The sequence below is a fragment of the Lutjanus erythropterus genome, chromosome 9 (assembly GCF_056507025.1).
Source record: "Lutjanus erythropterus isolate fLutEry1 chromosome 9, fLutEry1.hap2, whole genome shotgun sequence".
Taxonomy (NCBI): domain Eukaryota; kingdom Metazoa; phylum Chordata; class Actinopteri; order Lutjaniformes; family Lutjanidae; genus Lutjanus; species Lutjanus erythropterus.
Window position 1 is genome coordinate 12,172,663 of NC_139325.1, and position 19,970 is coordinate 12,192,632.

The following is a 19,970-nucleotide window of genomic DNA, read 5'->3' on the forward strand; positions in this document are numbered from 1 at the left end:
CTGATTCTGTTACCAAAACATCTAAGCAGACTAATGAGCCAGACTCCCATGCCGTCAGTCTAATTTCTTGAATGGTGATGTGCAGATTTGCATTCTGGGAGGAAAGAGTGAGGAGGTCAGACAGAGAAAGAGGGAGCAGCCAGAGGTGAGGAGGTCAGGCTTCCCGAGAGTTCAGGTCTGAATACACGAGACAGAGACGTTTTGAAGTCTATTGAATCGTAGAGCCGTCACGGCCTTAACACAGGTGTGTGTGAGAGAGTGTGCATTTATGCGTGTGTGTGTGTGTGTGTGCATTCTTTTCAAGCCTCCCCATACTGTATAAGAGGTTGAATAACTCCTGTGTACTCCAGCCTCCCTCTAGATGCTTTGTATACTAGCCTACCTCCTCTGCAATGAAAGCCTATTTGAAGTTTATTGGCTGGTATGAAGCGGGGACTCTTCTTTGCTGGGAGATGTTTTCCTTTTGTCCTGGGCTTGGTTTTCTCTCCTCTGTGATTGAATAAAGCCGCGTTGAGGTAGTTCAAAGCATCTCCAAGTTACAGAGCAAGAGCATGGATTTGCGGAGACACTTTTGTACGCATAAAATCATAATTCAAACCAGTTAAAGATTACGGAGCAGACAGAGTACTGTACTTCCCATCTATTTTGAGACCTCAGTTGTTTTTACATGATGATGAAATGGTTGCTATACCAGTGGGTTGTTGAGTTATGCATACAAGATTGTGTGCTTGAATATGCCTAATAATACACAGACGTGTATATTGAAGGTGTGGGTAGTGAAAATACTTGAAATGGTTACTCTAGCCTTCGAGGTAGTGTAGTACTAATACCAATGTTGTACAGAATTCCCTTTAAGATTAACTCCTCAGTTATGAATTTGTACTCCGAAGTGTGACTTAGAAAAACTATGAAGCAGGAGTGAGTGTATGTAATATAAACTGTATATCTGTAATCCACTCTTACCAAACCCTTATATACAGCGGTAGAAACCAAATGGCATTACTAGTGCACTTAGACTAGGTTACTGCTTTAACCGTTCTCATTTTGTCCGATTCTAGCTAAGGTTTCTTTGAGAATGTCTTTTTAATGGTGCCGGCTAACACACTTCAGTGTCATTTCTGGTTTAGAGGCTTTTCGTTAGGGTAATTCCATAGATTTTAATGACAAAATGATTTGTTCTGTGATGACTGTGTGGCACAGCTTTTTAGCTATGTTTCCTCATGGAAAGTTTGATAATGCTAGGTGCAGCAGCAGTGCTTATTTTTTCATAAAGATGTAAGAGTGTGTTTTTAGTCTTTCTCTTTGCTAAACTGTAGGATTTGTTCAGTAGCTAGTCATGGCTGCCCTCCCAGAGGGGCTGGCAGGTGTTGTTCTTTTCTCTTTGGTTGGGTTTTTATCATGCCTCTTAAGTTGTATTATTTGTGTCCGTATTGCTTTTTTTATTTGTTATGAACTTCATGATTAATTTACCTTAGAAGACATTATTATTCCAAATGTATTTGGTTGATATCTGTATTTATTATCACTTCAAAAAGGATGAGAGGACCGAGGCAGACAGGAGGGTTTGTTTAATTTGATTTTTCTGGGTTGTTTTTGTTTTTATACTGTGTAGTTTTCATGCCAGCAAGCCGATGTGAAAGCTCTACCTCGTCTGAGCCATTCTCAGTTCTGTTACACTTTTGTACATCATTTCAAAAAGATGTAATGTCATGTCCACAATAAAGACACACAAAATGGCACCTGTTGGCGCTGTTTCATCTGGTTTCGCTTGTTTGTTTTAAATTTACCTCAGCCACCGCAACTGAATGTGTCCAAGTTTAGATGAAAAAGCTTCACAGATTCACAGTTTGCAAATTTTTCTTTTTTCTCTTTTTACTCACACTCACACTGTCGGTGTGAAATTTTACAAAGAAGCACGCAGTGCACTGTCTCTGAATATTGACAGGATTAAAAACTGAGCATATTTTGTATTCTTTTGTGTCTCTCACACGACTTCTTCTTGCCATGGTCACTCACTGTCATCAGATGTTACTGTCAGCTCTGTGCACACAAGCTGTACTGGTATATCACTCCTAAATAATGAATAGGGCCAGTCTGTCATGTCCACATGTCCTCCCTGACCACAGCTACAGTACACAAAAACCCTGTAAAACCTACAAGCACGAGTACAAACAAAATCTAGAGTACAATCACGATGAAAGAATGGCACCTGGTAGTAATGTAGTACAACATAAATTACTTAAATCAAGAACATTTACACTTGTGGTTTATCTGACTGTAACACAACCTTACTTTGAAATCGCGTGCAGTTCACACACCCAGTGTTCGATACGCAAAACCTTCCCATTAACTTCTGTGAAGAACGTTCAAATGCCATGCATGAAAAATCATGTTATACAGTAAAAACACCAAGAAAGTATGAACGGATGGATGCCTGGTCGGGTGACCCAGGAGGTGAAATGAGTGACATAAGTAAAGTCACACAATTATTTTAGTCCAAGTAAATCTAACCAAACTGTGATTGTTTCACACATTAATCACATCTTTGTTTTAGTTACCATGACGTCAAAGACCACTTGATGACAACAAAGGTCATCTGACTATTCATCAGCTCTTCTCAGAAGTTAATGGGAAGGACTGGCTTATCACTGGCTGTGGACTGGCTATCTGCCTAACCACCATGGTGACACATACATCAGAGTTGTTGGTGAAATACTCTGTCTCTGGGTGCTGCTTACTCTTCCCTTATTTGATGTTTTAGTGTCTCATTATGGTGTACATGCTTCTTCAGAATTAGAAGAACTGCTTTTCTCTTGCTGTTTTAGGCCACAAACGAGATCTGACCTGCAACTACACTCCAAAACACAAGTAGTTGAATGTTGCTTATTTAGTTACCATCTATCACAGTCAAATTTACTGTAAATGATCTGACCCTCACATGCACTTACTTGATAAAACCCTGCCTCTTCAATACGTTCTGCTGTTTCTAATGGACTAATTTTCTAAAACCTTGTGCCTCTGATTTGGCTCCACACACAATCTCCATTACATTGCAGAAGAAAGTGAAAGTGGTCATGATTTATGAAGACGAGGTGAAAACAGATCAGACCTAAGCCATACTGCAAGCTGTTCTCTTTCATAGCATGTGACATGTTTGATGGATAGTGACTTTGATGTTCGTCCGGGCCCGCTGGCACCTTGATGTCCATGTGTGGCCGTGCGGTTGAAGTCGAGCTGCCAAGCAACGGTGATGAGAAACCCTCACCCTTCAACTACGCGGGACCACCTAGGGATTCGTTGCTACTTTGCCAGTCTCTTTCATGTTCGGTGTCTATGTGCACCATCTGTCTGTCGGTTTGAGCGACGGCTGAATGACAGGTTCCCTCTGAGAACATGGCACATAACGTTAATGCCAGGCAGGCCCGCGGGCTGAGAAAAGACTGCAGCTGCCCGTCACTCTTCCCAACCTCATCAGTCACTGCGAAGGCAGACGTGACGGCCCTGAGCTCCCTGAAAAACCTGTTCGCTGACATCTCTTCTTTCTGTCACACAGCGGAGAAGCTGACTGACTGACTGAATGACTGACTGAGGTGGAAAATACGCCAAATGTCAGGCTGACTCAGATTTGATGGATAGGTGAGGTGGAGAACACAGTATAATGTGCTTTTTTATTTCACATCTTTATGTCGCCAAAGAAAGCTGTTGTTGTTCTCTTTACTTCGACAGAGGTGTACCCACAGGGGTATCTACACATTACTTTTTCCCCATTGCACAGAAAATGTATAAGGTTACCTTTTTAAATACATGTCTAGAGCGTATTTATCTGTGGTTGCAACTTGGGTCTTTTGGATTGACACTCATTGTGGTGACCATTTTAATGATTTTGATAAGGTGTTTCTTGCAGAATAATATTCTCAACAAGGTCAGAAAGCCTAAAACAACATTTAGACATCCACAGAACAATAAAGGCATCAGTATGCTTCAAAAGAAATTCTTTTTTTTTTCAATTGTTGAACAGCTTTTTGACAATAGAGCTGAGGGGGCTATGTCTGACAATTTTGGTAACTTTATGAAACCAGTTCTGACAAGCAAGCGCATTTCATGCAGCACTGAGGTAAGAAAGTAAGCAGGATTTAAACTCTCTAGCTCTCTCCTTTCATTCTTTACACAAATACTTTGATCACTTTTCATGTTGTGTAAATGAGTGCAACACACAAGAGTATCTCAATTAGAGACTGTACAAAAATATGCACTGTTATCCTCATTTGAATGACTATTGTCATTGTTGTTGTTGTTTTGTATTAAGTATTTTAATTCAACCATACTCAGGCCTTAAAGGTCCAGTTTCTAAGATTTAGAAGGAGTTGGCAGAATGTAATAATCACAAAAGAAGCTTGTGAATATAATATTCACAAGTATGTTTTTCTTTCATGTATAGTCACCTGAAAATAAGAATTGCTGTGTTATTGCAATTTACAACCTCCCCACTAGATGCCACTAAATTCTATACACTGGTCCTATATGACACTTCAGTGTAAAACATGATCGGATTTTTTCCTGGTGGGTCAGAAGCTCTTTCAGACAGAGTGAGGTTTAGAACAAGATTAGTCTACATCACTGCTAGGAGGTCTGTGAAGTGGCACCACAGTGGTTAAGGGCCAAAGGCTAACATCAGCATGCTAAAATGATCATACTGCATAAAACACAGGCCCTATCGTATGGATACTGGCTTGGGGACCGGAGGGTAGCCGGTTCAAGTCCAGCTTGGACCAAAAAGTAGTGAATGTATTGGTAGCTGGAAAGGTCCCAATTCACCTCCTTGGCACTACCAAGGTGCCCATGAGCAAGTTACTGAACCCCCAACTGCTCAGGGCTGCTGTTTCTGGGCAGCATCCATCGCTCCACCACCTCTCCCACAAAAATTGGATGTGCATGTGTGTATACAAACCTATGTGTGTGTAAAATAATTAACAATGGAGTGAAAAAAAATGAATTTCCCCCAAGGGGAACTAATAAAGGGACATTCTTCCTCTTCTATTAATTGTTGTATTTACTATTGCCTGCCATCTGCAATCCAAATTGCCCCTCAGGTATAAAGCTGTATCCTACAACTTCACAGTAATGGATAAATTGAGACCTGATGATGGCATTGACTGAAAAGAGAAGGGATTATCAAAGTCATCCTGAATAGAACGTGTTTACTAAAGTCCATGGCAATTCATCTCATAGTTAAAGAGATATTTCAGTCCAAGTGGTGCAAAATGGCGGGCCAACGTTCATTGCCACTCTTGACGGTTCAGTGCTAGCAAGACTAAAACTCAGTCCATATTACAATGGGTTACTCTTCTTAAACTTAACTGTTTGGTTGACATCCAGCTTTTTAAAGCTGTCTGCAATTGTTGATTTGAAAATTTCTTACTTTGGTGCTATCCTGTGATAGTTCTTGCAATGACAGCCAGGAGTGCACAAGGCTGTAAGGACCCGACCCTGAGACACGGCACAAGTTCTGCAAAGAGCAGAACTTTTGCATGCCTGTAGATCAACAGGTGTGTAAGAGAACACCATGGGTCGACAATACAGGACACCTGCAGACCACTGTCTTTACTTGCATTCAGAGATATTTAATAACACTTGTTACACAGACTGCCATCAGGTTATTTTACAAGAAAAAAGAGAGACGATTTTAAATAGGTTGGTTTAACCCACTTGAACCTAGAAACAAAAATTTCAGCCATCAAATGAAGTTGAAAGAAAAAGTCTATCTGTAATAACTGTGATGTCTTTCCTGTCACAGTACACTAGTGTTGCTCACCTTGAGCGTTCCGTGTCTCTGAATCTTGCATTTCATTCATCTTTCTGTGAGTATCTCCTGTGCTGTTCCTGCATATAAGAATGAACTGCACTCATCCCTGTGGAGTAGCTTCCTCCGTTGCATGTAACCCTCCGCAGGCTCTGCTGTGTACGGCCCGAGTCAGAGGGCATGATCTATATCTGCCACCAGGGAGCACTATCCCTCTCTAATGGCTGCTAAACGGCCTTCCTCAGGAGGACAAGGGCCACATCACGGACCAAATGGCACTTGTACATGTGTGACGGCTGCAGCGGCGTGGGCGGTGGAGGGGGTAAATATACTTAAAACACACTATGGCGCATATCAGCGCGGCAGCCTTGACTACAGTTACCACCAGAGAGTCCGACTCCTCCGCATTTCCCAGGCAAAAGGCCAAATGCATTTACAACACTTCAAGTGTCTGCGACACAAGAACGCCCTCTCCACTGTGAAATATGTAAATATTGCACTAATCAAAGGGTTGTGGAATCGCAAAATGCCACGGAAAGGTTATGACCCGGAGCCTGTGCTAATAGGGGAGTGAGGGAGGGGGGTAGGAGGAGGAGGAAGAGGAGGTGATGGAGGAGGGAGGGCTTGTGGTGGTAGAGGGGGGTGGTAGAGGAGTGACAGCTACCACAGGCGTTTCTCCTGCCTGAGGAGGACCTTCACATGCTGACCTCCGCCTCCTGCACTCCAACGCTCTGACAGTAATGAATAGGAAGGGGCTGTTTATGCATATCAAATGTTATTTACTCTCCCACAGTCAACTGTAGCCACAGAGGAAAGGAAGAGAGAGCAGTGAAAAAAACAGGATATTCCCAAAGACCGTGGGCTGCCATTAGAACAATGTGGACAAGAATGCAGAGGCCTCTGTGGTGCACTGAGGTTAATCTATCTATCGCAATGAATTACATGACATGGTTTTTGTGGGGCTTTGGCTTGACTTGCCTTTAAAATGCTGCATTGTTCGCCGCCTTGATTTTTCTCCAGGATCGGAGCGCTTGACAGATACAGAGTACCTACATGAAAACAAGCCCCAGTAAGGATATAAGTGAACTTGACAATGAACTCCTCTTGATATCTAGCCCGCATGATTATTTACTTCAACTATCTCCTGCTCCACCAAACTAAAGTCTATATCCAGAGACAGAATCAGGGGGGATGTTAACATACATTCTAGTCATGTAATATATTTTTAAGCAGGATTAATTCTTTTCCACATTGACATGATTGGTCTTAAATAGCGCAAACCTTTAAAGCCAGAGGGAGGAAAAGCCTGAGCGGAATTATTCAAGGGAATGACGTTCGACGACAAGCTCAAGAAAATAACCTTGAGCGCGAACAATGAAGAATCAGCCGCCAGAAAACGTTGTGTTTTTTTTCTTTCCCGAGCCCGCCGCGTGTCATCGTCATCGGTTTACGGCTCGGCTTCATTTTCCATCACCCCTTGTGAGAATTAAGTTGGATCTTAAGTATGTAAATGAGAACCTATTCCATGGCCCCCACCCTCTCTTATATGAATCCCAGGACAGACCATGACATTTAACATCGCCTTCACTAATTTGTGCTTAATAGCCAAAAAGTGATTAGAATTAACATTAATGACATTTCATATGTCTCCCCTTCTACATTCATTACCTCTTCTCAGCTGCTGATGCTTAACCAGCTAATGCTGCTGGTGGCTGCAGCTTAAATTTCACGTTACACTTTTGGCAGAAATCTTTCAGTCGCCCTTCTTTACACTTTACTTTTTTCTGCTCCTTTGCAAGAAGACAACAAGGAAGGAGAATTAAAGGAGGGGATCGAGGGAGGGAGGGAGGGAGGGAGGGAGGGAGGAAGGGGGTATAAAGCCTTTAAGTTGGGAATCTATTCTATCGGTCACACCCTCTTTACCAATTGACACGAGCATTGCAGCAGATTAAGAAAAAGGGGGGGTCATCTCTTTTCTGGCTCAACGCCTGCTCTATCACCCTCAGCCCCTCTTGTTGAAACAAATGCTGTCCGATACCCTTCATCTCTTCTTCTTCTGCTTCTTCTTCTCCTTCAGCGGCTTGAGTCTCTGTAGTTTTCTCTCCAGCAAAGCCAAATCACAGAGGATAACAGGGCCTGAAGAGATGTTGGCGTTTTATTATCATCTCTTTGCTTAGATCTGTACATGGAGGAGATTATTGCATGAAAAATGAGCATTGTGTTTCTATCAAACGACAGTCTCTACCAGCAGCTCTCCACCCTCCTGTCTGGTAATTAGTGACGGTCCCCAACCTTGTTCAAGGGCAGTAAGCTTTTCCCATGTGTTTCTATGGGGAGGTCACCCGATCTTAGAGCGAGCATGTGATGAAGGTGGTTCAACATCAGCCTCACCAGGTACAAATACACTTCCAATGATGATAATTTAATGGAAAATACTACGTTTGAGGGTGAAATGGAGCAAAAGGAGGGATGTAATGGGTGTAAACCATCACAGACTCATGTAAGTCCAGTGTTAGATATTGAATTTGTACATTCATATTATGTACACTGTAAAAACTGTTAATTTGACAAAACTTTAAAAAATCAAGGCAACATTTTCCAACCATTTTTTGAGTTGAGTGAACCTCTGCAAAGATTGAATGAATTAATTTGTAGATTCATAATATATACACTTTTAAAAATGGTTAATTTGATAGAACTATAAAAAATGGGGCATAACTTTCCAACAATTCTTAAAGAGCTGAGTGAACTTCTGCATATTTTTGAGAACACAAGCCACCACAAATTCTTTTAATATCAACTTAACATTGAAAGGCTGAGACTGAATGAATAAATTAGTAGATTCATAATATATTCGCTGTAAAAGATGATTTGATATAATTTTGAAAAAATGAGGCAACATTTTCCAACACTTTTTTTAAGAGGTCTTCTGCATATTTTTGAGTCAGGCAAACATAATAATACATAATAAGTGTTTGACCTCATGCTAAAACGGGATGGTGATGAAGATGAGGAGGAAACTGAAAGAAGATGAAACTGATACCAATTTAATACATTTCATCCGATTAAATTAATTAGCTAGGGCTGGTACAGAGAAAAGAGTTATTTTTTTCAATACTGGATTTTTGTGACATCCAACATGCAAGTCTCTCTTGTAGTGGAATTAATATATAATTATTTGGGCTGTCACAATTTCAAAATTACATTGAAAATTTCTTGAAATGACCCTTCAATTTCAACAGTCAAAATCAAAGGCAACATCAGCGATTCCCAGTATTTTTTCTCTCCTCTCTCACCTACGTGCAGCATCCAGCAGATGTCAGAAAAAAAACAGCACTTCAAAGACATCAAACACATCATAGCTTATCATCTGTCATATCACTTGATAATATATTGATATATATGTATATATTTATCTTTCTAAAGAAGAATTTGTCGATCTTTACAAATCAAGACTCCATAGTTGAATCGTGAGCAAAAGTCACATCAAATAATGGATTTGGAGAATCCACCGCCTATGTCATTCTTGTGATGGCCCACTGGCAGATGCAGACATAAAGTACAATGCTTTTGAAAATGTACGCATTCACTGGGCAAAAAGGAATGAAGTCTGTGGTTTAGCTCTTCCTCACATAACCAGTGCTGAGCAATCACTGCAAATAGCAGCTTTGCTTTCCGTTTCAGACACTTAAAAGAACCTCCACACCGCAGACGATACTCGTGTTGCATACAGCTTGTCATATCGGCAAAAATGTTCATTTCGAGTTCATACAGATGTTTTATCAGCTGATACCGATGATTTTTCAGCATGTAAACTTTCCATGATGTACTTCAGAGCAACTGCAGTAGCAGTATATCTTGCCAGTATTTTACATTACTGACATAACTGTACAAGTATAGAGTAATTTAAATGTCGCATGTAAACTAAAAGAAAGTGTTACAGGGTGTTTGAGCAATTTAAGTTTCATACATTTCAGGCAAACACACATTAATTAATGCTTTTCTGCAGTTTTATCTGATTTTTATTAAGTTGGTTGTTTTGTCTCATTAAGATCATCGACCGGAGGGCAGAGTTTAAACACCTTTTTTTGTTTACCACTACAGCACCGTTGTAATACAAGGAAGGAGGACAGAGGTGGCAGTAAAAGAGGAAAACACAGAGCACTGTCGTGGACAGAGGGAGGAGAGAGAGGGTATTTTAGTGCAGGGGTGGGGGGTTAAAAGGGTAAGAAGAGCTGGGGGTGATCATGGGTAATGGCAGGGACCTGGCCGCTGACAGACAGGCCAATCTCCTGCCTGGACAGACTCAAGAGAGATGTGTCAGTCTCCACCGGCACCCCGGGCCAGCCGCACCACCACACCGCTAAATGTGTATTGGCAAAGTGTCGGTGCCAATGCCATTAGGCAGCATACTTAAATTCCCCTGTAATTTTCTATGGCGCTCCTCGTTATTGGCACCTCTGATGGGTCGAGTATTTGAATCCTGGTTCAGCTTTAATGGATGACTGGTGGTGGTGAGCGGCCGGGCGATTTGTTATCACTCTTACAAGACACGTCCGCATGCACGCACACACACTTACACACACAGAGGTTGGTGTTCCTGTCCTTCTAAGGACACCAGACACAATTCATTCCCTATTGCCTCATCCTCACTGCTGTGGTTTGTCCCAGGCTAACCCTTTTCTAACCAGCAAAAAAAGCTTTCAATCATGAATTAAATTAATGTACAGTATAAGATCAAGAAATTTATATGTAGCTAGAGGACATCTTTTAAATTCTTACAAAAGGGGCCATTCAGTTCTCAAGCTAAATTAACACATAGGTAAAAAGTAAAAACCAAAGTGATAATAATCTCCCTGTGGTGGAAACAGATTGTTAAAGATTGCAGTATCACATTGTTAAGACACTTGCGACACCTTATAAAAAAGTTGTCACCGATTCCACCAAAAAGTGATTTCTCCTATAAACAGCTCAGATAGTTTCATTTAAATAACGGCTTCAGGCCCTACGAGTAAAAGTATCCAACATTTCACAAAAAAGTGAACAGAAAATGAGAATAAAGTCCAAAAATTAATACAAATCATGTGTAGCAGTGCTTCCTTTTTCTTCCTTCCCACTTATTAATTATCTCAGATTCATCATGTGACCCTCCAGAGGGCGGCCAAACCCCCAGTGCAAACAGTAGACTAAACTACAAACTAAAATAGTGAAAAGTAGCTCCGTCTCCATCAGCTCCACCGGCTGTAAAATTATACTCACACACTGATGCATCAGTATTAACAATCAGCTGTCAGTCTTTTAGACAGGGTTGCATCAACAAAGATTCGAAATAAATTCTGATCAGAGTTCAGGAAAACAAGGTTTAAAATAAGTAAATCTTAACGATTTAAATTTAAGCAGAATTTAGTGCACTAATCAATGTTAATCTCTGTTTCGTAAATCCAAGGGTATTAATGTAATTAACAGCAATTAAGAATTAACTAGAGTTTAATCATTTGATGCTTACTAACCCAAATTAAAATAGATAAATTAAATTTGAGTACTGACGGGACATTGTCAGTATAAAAGAGGGGTGATAACCATTGCTGCTCTGTATTCTTTAACACAATACTACATTGTTTGCTAGCTAACTAAAATGCTAACAAGACGTTCAACTGTTTGCAAGTTAGCTAACACATTAACAAACATTACACTGTTTGCTAACTAGCTAAAAGTTAACAAAATATTTCATTGTTTGCTGTCTTGTTAAAAGTTAGTTATCCTGTTCCGCATCTGAAATCACATACTATACACCACATACCCAACATATGTACAATTGTTTGACATACTTTTGTGTGAATAAAAGAACATATCTTTTTGGACACACTGCTCAGCATGTATCATGTCACTTCCTTCCTGGTTAGAGACTTGTAACCATGGTAATACATAATGATGAGCTAATTAAAAAAATATGCTATGTCTAGAAAAGTGAAGTTTTATTTAAATTTAAATTGAAGCATTATTGACATTACATCAGAGCTGCCTCAGTTGCTGTCCGCCTTCGTCTGTTATCTTGTTGTTGTCACTACTGCATTGCATTGTGGGGTATTTATGCTGGTGTACTGCCCAGTGCTTCAATATTGTACTTCCCTAGAAATATGCACATTTTGGATGGACTAAAAAATCTCACATAGTGTTTTAGTTTACTAAGTATCATGTTATTATTGAATTTCAGATGCAGACTAACTTAGCCTACTCATGATGACTTGGCAAAGGAGCTCACATTTCTCTTCCTTTGAGAAAAACTTGCTGGCTGAATTAATGGACCAACATGGCCAAATAAAAACAATAAATGCAAATTACAAGCTCTTTCATTAATTGATAATTGGCAAAATAAATCATCAATTAATTGCATCTACCAGACAGTACCAAGTGCATTTTCCCCCTCAATCAAAACTTTAATTCCACATCAACATATTACATGTTCTCTGACAACATAAGCTATGAAACATATAAATGCTCTTATATTAAAAACGTATAAGTCAATATTAAATAACATGCAGACCGTGTTCATAAAATAATCTCCATAATCTATATTTCAACTCTTTGTGATAGATTGATTAAATTGTACATGTTGATCGATTAATTAGGACAGGATATCTGTGTTGTAGTTGATGAAAAGATTGAAGCACTTTTTCCAACACCGAATTTTCCAAAGTTCCAGGTCTAAAACACACAGTAGTTCTCACAAATAGAGCGATAAAGTACAAAGTAGAGTACAGACACGTTAACAGCTCTCATTGCACCACCAGGACAGATCAATGAAGAAGAATAGTTTGGAGACATTTTTGCGACTTCCATTGCAGGTAGGAGATGAGGCCTTTGGCAATCAACCCTCACCCATTAGCTTTATGGGTCAACAAGGACAAACTTGCATTTGAACTGACTGTGATTAGCATTTAATTAAATTTTTAATTTTTCATCTTAATCCTCACTGGATCGCGATACAATGAGTGCAAAGAAATGAGATATTTTTACTGTCTCTTACCATCTGTGACCCAAAAACACATTAAAACCGCTCGAATTTTCATGAGCAAACGATTGTGGAGTTGTTTTGGACTCTTGTGGGATTTGCAGCTTTGAACGTCTCTTTTGCAATTTTACAAATCTGCTCACTCCCTCCCAGCGACATTGCCCGTACAGTGTGCCGAGGGAATACAGCCTTCATCAGGCCAAGACAAACACGCGCTGAGAAAACACACATGAGCCACCACAAAAGTTAAATAACTATATACAGGAGCAATTTAGCTCTGCTGTAATTTGTATATAGTGTTTGACAACCTTGCTGGAGAAGTTTTCACCCCAGAAATGCTAAGTAGTCCCAGCAGGAGTCAGTCAGGAAGAGGAGAGGGGCTCTTTGCTGTTTAATGTATTCTTCAGCAGCCCAGAGGCCTCCAAAACGCTGCATGTCTTTACCATCCAGTGTACTCACACACACACACACACATACGCATGCACACACACTCACATATCTGTCGGCAGTCAGGCTCTGAAGGAACACTGCTAATGGGGCTGTTTTTAATGAGCCAGGAAGAGGAGAGTGACCCTTCGAAGGTGAATATCTCTATCTCTCTCTCTGTATTTTGCTGTGTGTATGCATCCATGCCACTCACACACACGTGTGCGCACACAAGTCCTCGTGATTTTATACCAAGTTGTAATATTTATGTCTAATTGTTTTTAACCGCCATAATTACTTTCAGCTCTCGGCTCGTTCATTCATCCAATCCTCTCATCAGGAGCGAGCGTGTGAGACATCAGAAGGCAGAAATGTGTGTTTTTACGGCTGGAGAGCCTGCATAAATTGTAAGGGTTTTGAAAAAAAAGAGCCCTGCAGCAATAGTCCTCCGCAAAGCTGCAGGAGATCCGTCGATTTCCTCAAGTTCCACTTCACGTTGCAAGGGACATATCCATCCCCAGACAACCATTTCACTTTATTTCACTGATTTTATGATCTTTTTCCCTGCAAAGAAAAAAAGGGAGAAGAGAGGAGGCAGAGGGGGAGCAGTTCTGCGAGTGGCCAAAAGATGGCACACTATGTATGGCTGGAGGACGGTTGTGATGAGCGTTTGTGGCTGGCTGTGGTGTCTGTATTTAACCTAGAACCTGGAGAGCGTCTGTGTTTCCTCTGCTGGGAATCTTCTGCTTCTAGGATTCATACAGGAGGAGGAGGAGGGAGAAGAAGGAGCTAGGTAGGTGAACGGATGTCATGCTTCTGCTCATGTTGCTCAACAAGCCCTACTGTGGCTGCTTTTTACACTAAAATGAGCCTGAGGATATATAGCTGTGACATTTCATGTGAGAGCCCACCAGTTCATTTTGTCTGCAAGAATATGTGGAGTTACAGTGCAATCTGAGAAGACGGCTAAAAATAATGGTTATTCTGATGATTTGTGTTCTTAAACGTCTCACAGAGAAAATAAATGCACTAACTAACCAGGTAGGACGTATCGTGCAGGTTAATATTTTTGGTTCCTAAAACAAATGAGAGGGGAATGAAAAAGATCCGTTCATACATCACTTTTTAAACAAATTTCTCATGAAGCGTGCTCATTAATCCCGCCAAAATTGTCTTTTTATGGGTGTTGCTGATTTCTTTTAATCATTCTTTCCTCACGCCGGTGCTTGCAGAGGCAGTTTTAAATCTGAGCAGAACAATTTCTTTTTGCCAGCCATGAATGATTGGAATGTCCCTTTTTTTTGGTGGGTTAATTGGGAATCATCACATTGTCATTATCGCAAAAACACAACATGTGGAAATGTGAAATTTGCTCACTCAGAATGGATTATGATTCATGAACTGTCTCTGTTAGAATTTATGCTTACACATGTTATGAACACAAACTGATATGGATGCTTTTAAATATCAAATACTAGTATTAATTTATCTATTTCTTCATGGTTTTATATAAATAGGGGAGGCCAGGGAGTGTTGTAACACTGGGTTAATTGTAACACTGTTGTTGATAAATCTGAAAAGTGCTGTGGATGTCTTTGGGCAATTTTGTGGATTTTACGCCCCCCAAAAAACCAAAACAATAAAAACAAAAGCAATGTAAGAAAGTTTTTTTTTTTTAAATCAAGGTTATTTATTTTATTTTATTTTAATTATTTGACTTACCTAACCTAAAATAGCAGTTTCTCTTGTTCAGTTTAATGCTTTGCATTCATGCTACCTCCAAGCCCTTGTGCTAAAACAGTTAGCTATGTAATGGCTGCTTGGAGGGGGGGACAATTGTAACAGCTCATTAAAATGATAAGAACTCCTGCAATGTGTGCATGGAAGACTTCGTAAATTCAAGGCAAAAAGAAATGTGCATCAAGTGCATAATTTCGTCACTTTAAATGGTTCACTTTAAACTGGTTCTTCAATGAAGTTCTTTCATAATGGGAGAGTGTGGATCTTAAATCAGCTCTCATTGTCAGATCTATCCCCAGCTGATGTTACAATTCACCCAAGCAGTGGGGTAAGTTGTAACAATGGAATTCTTTGTATAAGACATTAAATACACAAAATATAAGTTCTTCCGCTAAGGATCACTTGTAAAACAGCAACATAAAATGTAGTTTGGTGATGCTGTGAAGTGGCATGGGATCATGGGAGCTGTTGTCTTTATTGTGTTTATTGTTAAACAGCTTCCATTGCTAATTAAAAATATGTGACAACACTCATCATGATCATGGGTAAGGTAATCTTTAAGTTTTATTTATCATATTTACTCACATTTGCTGACTTTCTTCTTCACTCTTTGATGTATCCACCATTTCCTGTGTTTTCCTTGAAATTATAGCAACTAGCACACAGTTACGTTGAATAAATTGCAGAATCCTTTATTTAAAGATCGTTGGAAACATTCTAGAAAAATGTACACAACTCAACAAAATATGTAACATAGGTCTAACGTTTTTGACGTGTTAGTGCAGAAATGTTACATAAAACAACCACTGAATTACTGTTGTTTAAACAAAAAGCAAAAAGTGTTATAACCATCCCCAGTCTCCCCTACTTCTTTTTATTGTTCTTTCTACATGCACTTGATATTAAGAGTGTGTTTCTACAGCTTGGTTACATTTGCTCTGTCGCCACACAAACACTTAACATCCAGCTTTGAACATGGACATGCTCCTACACTCTAAACACTCCGCAAAGACACACACACACTGATACACACACACACACACACGCCCATGCTACGAGACCACTGAAAATCAATGTGACAGGTTTCAGTCGTCCCTCAGTGTACACATCCCCTCTCAGGCTCTCTCCTGACATCTGCTCGATTACCTCCTACAGCCACACGCACACACACACACACACACACACACACACACACACACATACACACACACACACACACTCACACACAGAGACGCCCTCCCCGTGGCCGCTCTAAGCCCCTCTGAGCCATATGAAATGTAGTCGGTGCAGGAGAAACCAGATACTGCTGGCTGTGTCACATTGCGTTTGCCGCCACCCGTCAGGAGCGGGTCTGTTTGACTGCCAGACGTTATGACAGCGTCAGTCATCCTGCAGCCCAGCAGCAGGCTGTGGGATGGAGAGGAGGAAGAAGAGGAGGAGGAGGAGGAGGAGAGGGGTAGGGGGTGGAGGGGAGCAAGACCTCCACCACAGGCTGAATAGGAGGTGATGAGAAAGAGGAGCAGAGTCCTGGAAAATGAAACGGGAATCTCTGCTTTCAGATGTAGACACATCATGCATCCTGCAGGCACATGCACAGACAGACCCCAGGTGGTGCTCAAGAACATGCCCTTTTGGCCTCTACACTACTAAGTGTCCATTTTGCATGACATTTTTTTTCCCCCATATCTTTTCCTAAATTTGAGCCATAGCAATAATTCTCAATAAAATGTGTGCTGCAATGCCCAATCCTGCATCTGAGTTCTAATGCTGCCGTTCATTTTCTTTCTATTTCCTGTGTGTAAAAATCCTAATTTATTAAGTAACTTGTAACTAAAGCTGCGCAGCACAGAGATGTGCACAGACATTTTGGGGGGCAAGTGTTCAAGTGAAAAAATGGCACCCCTCTCATAATTATACATAAAAAAATGTGGTTATATGTAGTAGCACTTTGTTCTCTTACTTTGATATTTATTTCCAGTGGTGGAATGTAATTAAGTACATTTACACAAGTACTTTGGCACTTGAACTTTACTTGAGTAATTACATTTATGCTACTTTGTACTTCTACTCCACTTCATTTCAGAGAGAAATACTGTACTTGTAACTTAATGACATTTATCTGTCAGCTTTAGTTACTGGTTATTTTTATATTTGATTAGGATTTTTACATAGAAGACATATGAAGCATTTCTAGGATATAATGGTTTGTTATAAATTAAACTACTTAACAGTTTATACAAGTACAACTGAAATGATTTGTTTATTAATGAATTAGTCGATTGACAGAAAATTAATTACAGAATTGGAACTCTAATGCAGCTGGGGACATTACAACACATTTTCTTGCAGATGTGATGCCTTGGGACAAATTTAAAGACTAAAATATAAAATTAGAAAAAGAAATAGGGGAAAATGTCTTGCAAAAAGGGCACTTCGTAGTCAGAGGCCAGAAGGGCAGGTGCTTGAGCGTCACCTGGGGTCTATCTGTGCATGTACCTGAAGCTGTCGGATTAACGTTGTGACGTTAAATGTACAACATTTCACTATGCAATATAGTCGAGTGGAAGTAGAAAGTTGCATACTATGGAAATACTTAAAGTAAAATAAAAGTGCCTTAAGACTGTACTATGTTTCTTATTTTGTCATTGCTTTTTTCATATGTATATATATATGGATCACTTTCTTGCACTGATATGACACTGACACCATGTTACTTAAACTGCAACTGTAAAATACTGAAACAAACTGAAACTGTAGGTTACTGAAACAAATACCAGACATACAGTAGTGTAGAGCTCAACAGTGGGTTGAGTTATGAGATTGTGAAATGGTGGGATACACTCCTGCAGAAGCCACAAGTCTGCTGGACATTAACCTTGTTTAAAACAAATGTCATGCAGAAGGACTATCATACCTACTATCCTAAAGTGTAACAGCGATGTCTCTGATTGGTGGAACTCACTTTTACCATGGAAGTCTTTACTGACCCTGCAAATGAATATTTCCGCTTAGTCAGGTAGCTAACATGAGTATCATAATGATAATGTTATGCAACATTGAATAAAAATCCTACACAAACAAAACACAAACTACACCATATTTCAACACTGTTATTAACAGTATAAGCACTATATTAATGACAAAAGAGGAAGAGGTATCATTCACAGAGGTTCATGCGCTTAAAATAATTACGTACACAGCCTTTTTTCTGTTTTCCAATCTTTGTTTTTGTTCTGAATCAAATGTTTAATGAGCTCTATTTAATGTTGTGTTTTTTGTGCAATATTACGTTATGTATGCTGAATGTTCCCCTCTGACAAAACAACTGGCCCCACCCTGCCCCCCTCCCACTAAAACTGGTCTAGAACCACCACTGCATGACCCCCAAAATGTTTGTGCTCGTCTCTGGTGTCCTGCACTTGGTTTTGTAACATTTAGATACAGAAGAAGGTGATAGAGCTCCTTTTCTTTTCAGCGGCACCATGCTTCACATTCACACAGTCACACTAGCTAAGAAAAGGAGGGTGATACTTATTTTTTCAGCTGGTCCAAAGCTCCTCCAGTGGCTCTCTAACCTCTTGCATTATGCTCATGTGTGGATGTGTGTGAGTGTGTGTCTGGCTCTGGGATTTGACAGCTGGCAAGTTGGTGATTGAGCTGCTTATCCTGTCAGACCTGACGGCTAGACTTGCATTTTTATTTCATTTTTATGCTGCTTTATATATTTTTTAGGCTAAGCTGCGGGAGGGTGCAATATGTCACCCCAGAAGGAGCACAGATAACAGCCCGCTCCAAACACTCATGACAGTCAAGGACACACAAACACAGGTGTACGCTCAAACAAACCTGCACTTCATACTTCACTTATACACACACACACACACAGAAGATGTGACGGCAGCACCGGTTTGTCAGGTCGTTCGACAGCGCAGACAGCGCCGTGAGCTCCCATGTGGCCTGGAGAGTTTCCAGACAGCAGGACAGGAGGCCTGGACAGCAGCACCTCATGCCCTCGTCTCATCTCGCTCAGCCCCTCCCTCCTCCCGCCCGCCTTCCTCCTCCCCGGCCTCACCTCCAGCCTCACCCACCGCCTCTCACCGCGCAGGACAGCAACCCTCAGAAGAGCCCGGCAGGATGAGAGGTGATGGACAGGCCGTCTCTGGTGTGAACTCTCGCCCTCTCCGGCCGAACGTCACGGACAGACAGCTCACTGTGACATAAAGCAACAGACAAGGAGACAGAGTTAAAGTGGTAATCCACAAAATGCTTCTGTTTTGTCTCTGTACGTTGCCATGATGTCTTTGCTTTGTGGTTTCATGTGCCAGTCAGTGAGTGTCTGTGGGGTCTTTTGATGACGTTTAAGTTTCTATAGGTGGTGCTCTTCTTTGTCTGCTGAGCCTCAGAGGTTTCAGGGCTCATACTTACACTTTTTTCTCCCATTTATTTAAAATGAAATGTTGAATGCATCACTTTCTGTGTGTCCCATGTTTGCTTTCAGAACAGAAAATGCCAAAGTCCTCATGTCTCAAACTTCACTACTGTGTGATATTATTGATTGACAGTTGTAAAATGGACATATGTTAAGTAGTGGAAGAAGTACTCACACCAAGTATAAGGAAAGTATTCAGTCCTTGGAGAAATTAACCTCACATACATGTCACATATAAGCAAAATACAACAATGTAAACATACTCCATCACAAGTAAAGGTCCTTCTTATTATCTGCAAAATTGTACTTAAAGGGATAGTTCACCCAAAAAAGGAATTTATTTATCTACTCACCATTATACTGATTGAAGGTCGGGTTTAGTTTTTTTGCCCACAGAACACTGCTGGAGTTTCACAGGGAAACAGCATCGCAGAATCTCAAACAATTTAGGTGAATGGTGACCAGTTTTCAACTGGAATATAACCAAGCAAAAAGAAAGAAAAACATAAAATGCCTCCATACTCCTTGTCTTGCATGATATAAGTCTCCTAATGTCTTAACAT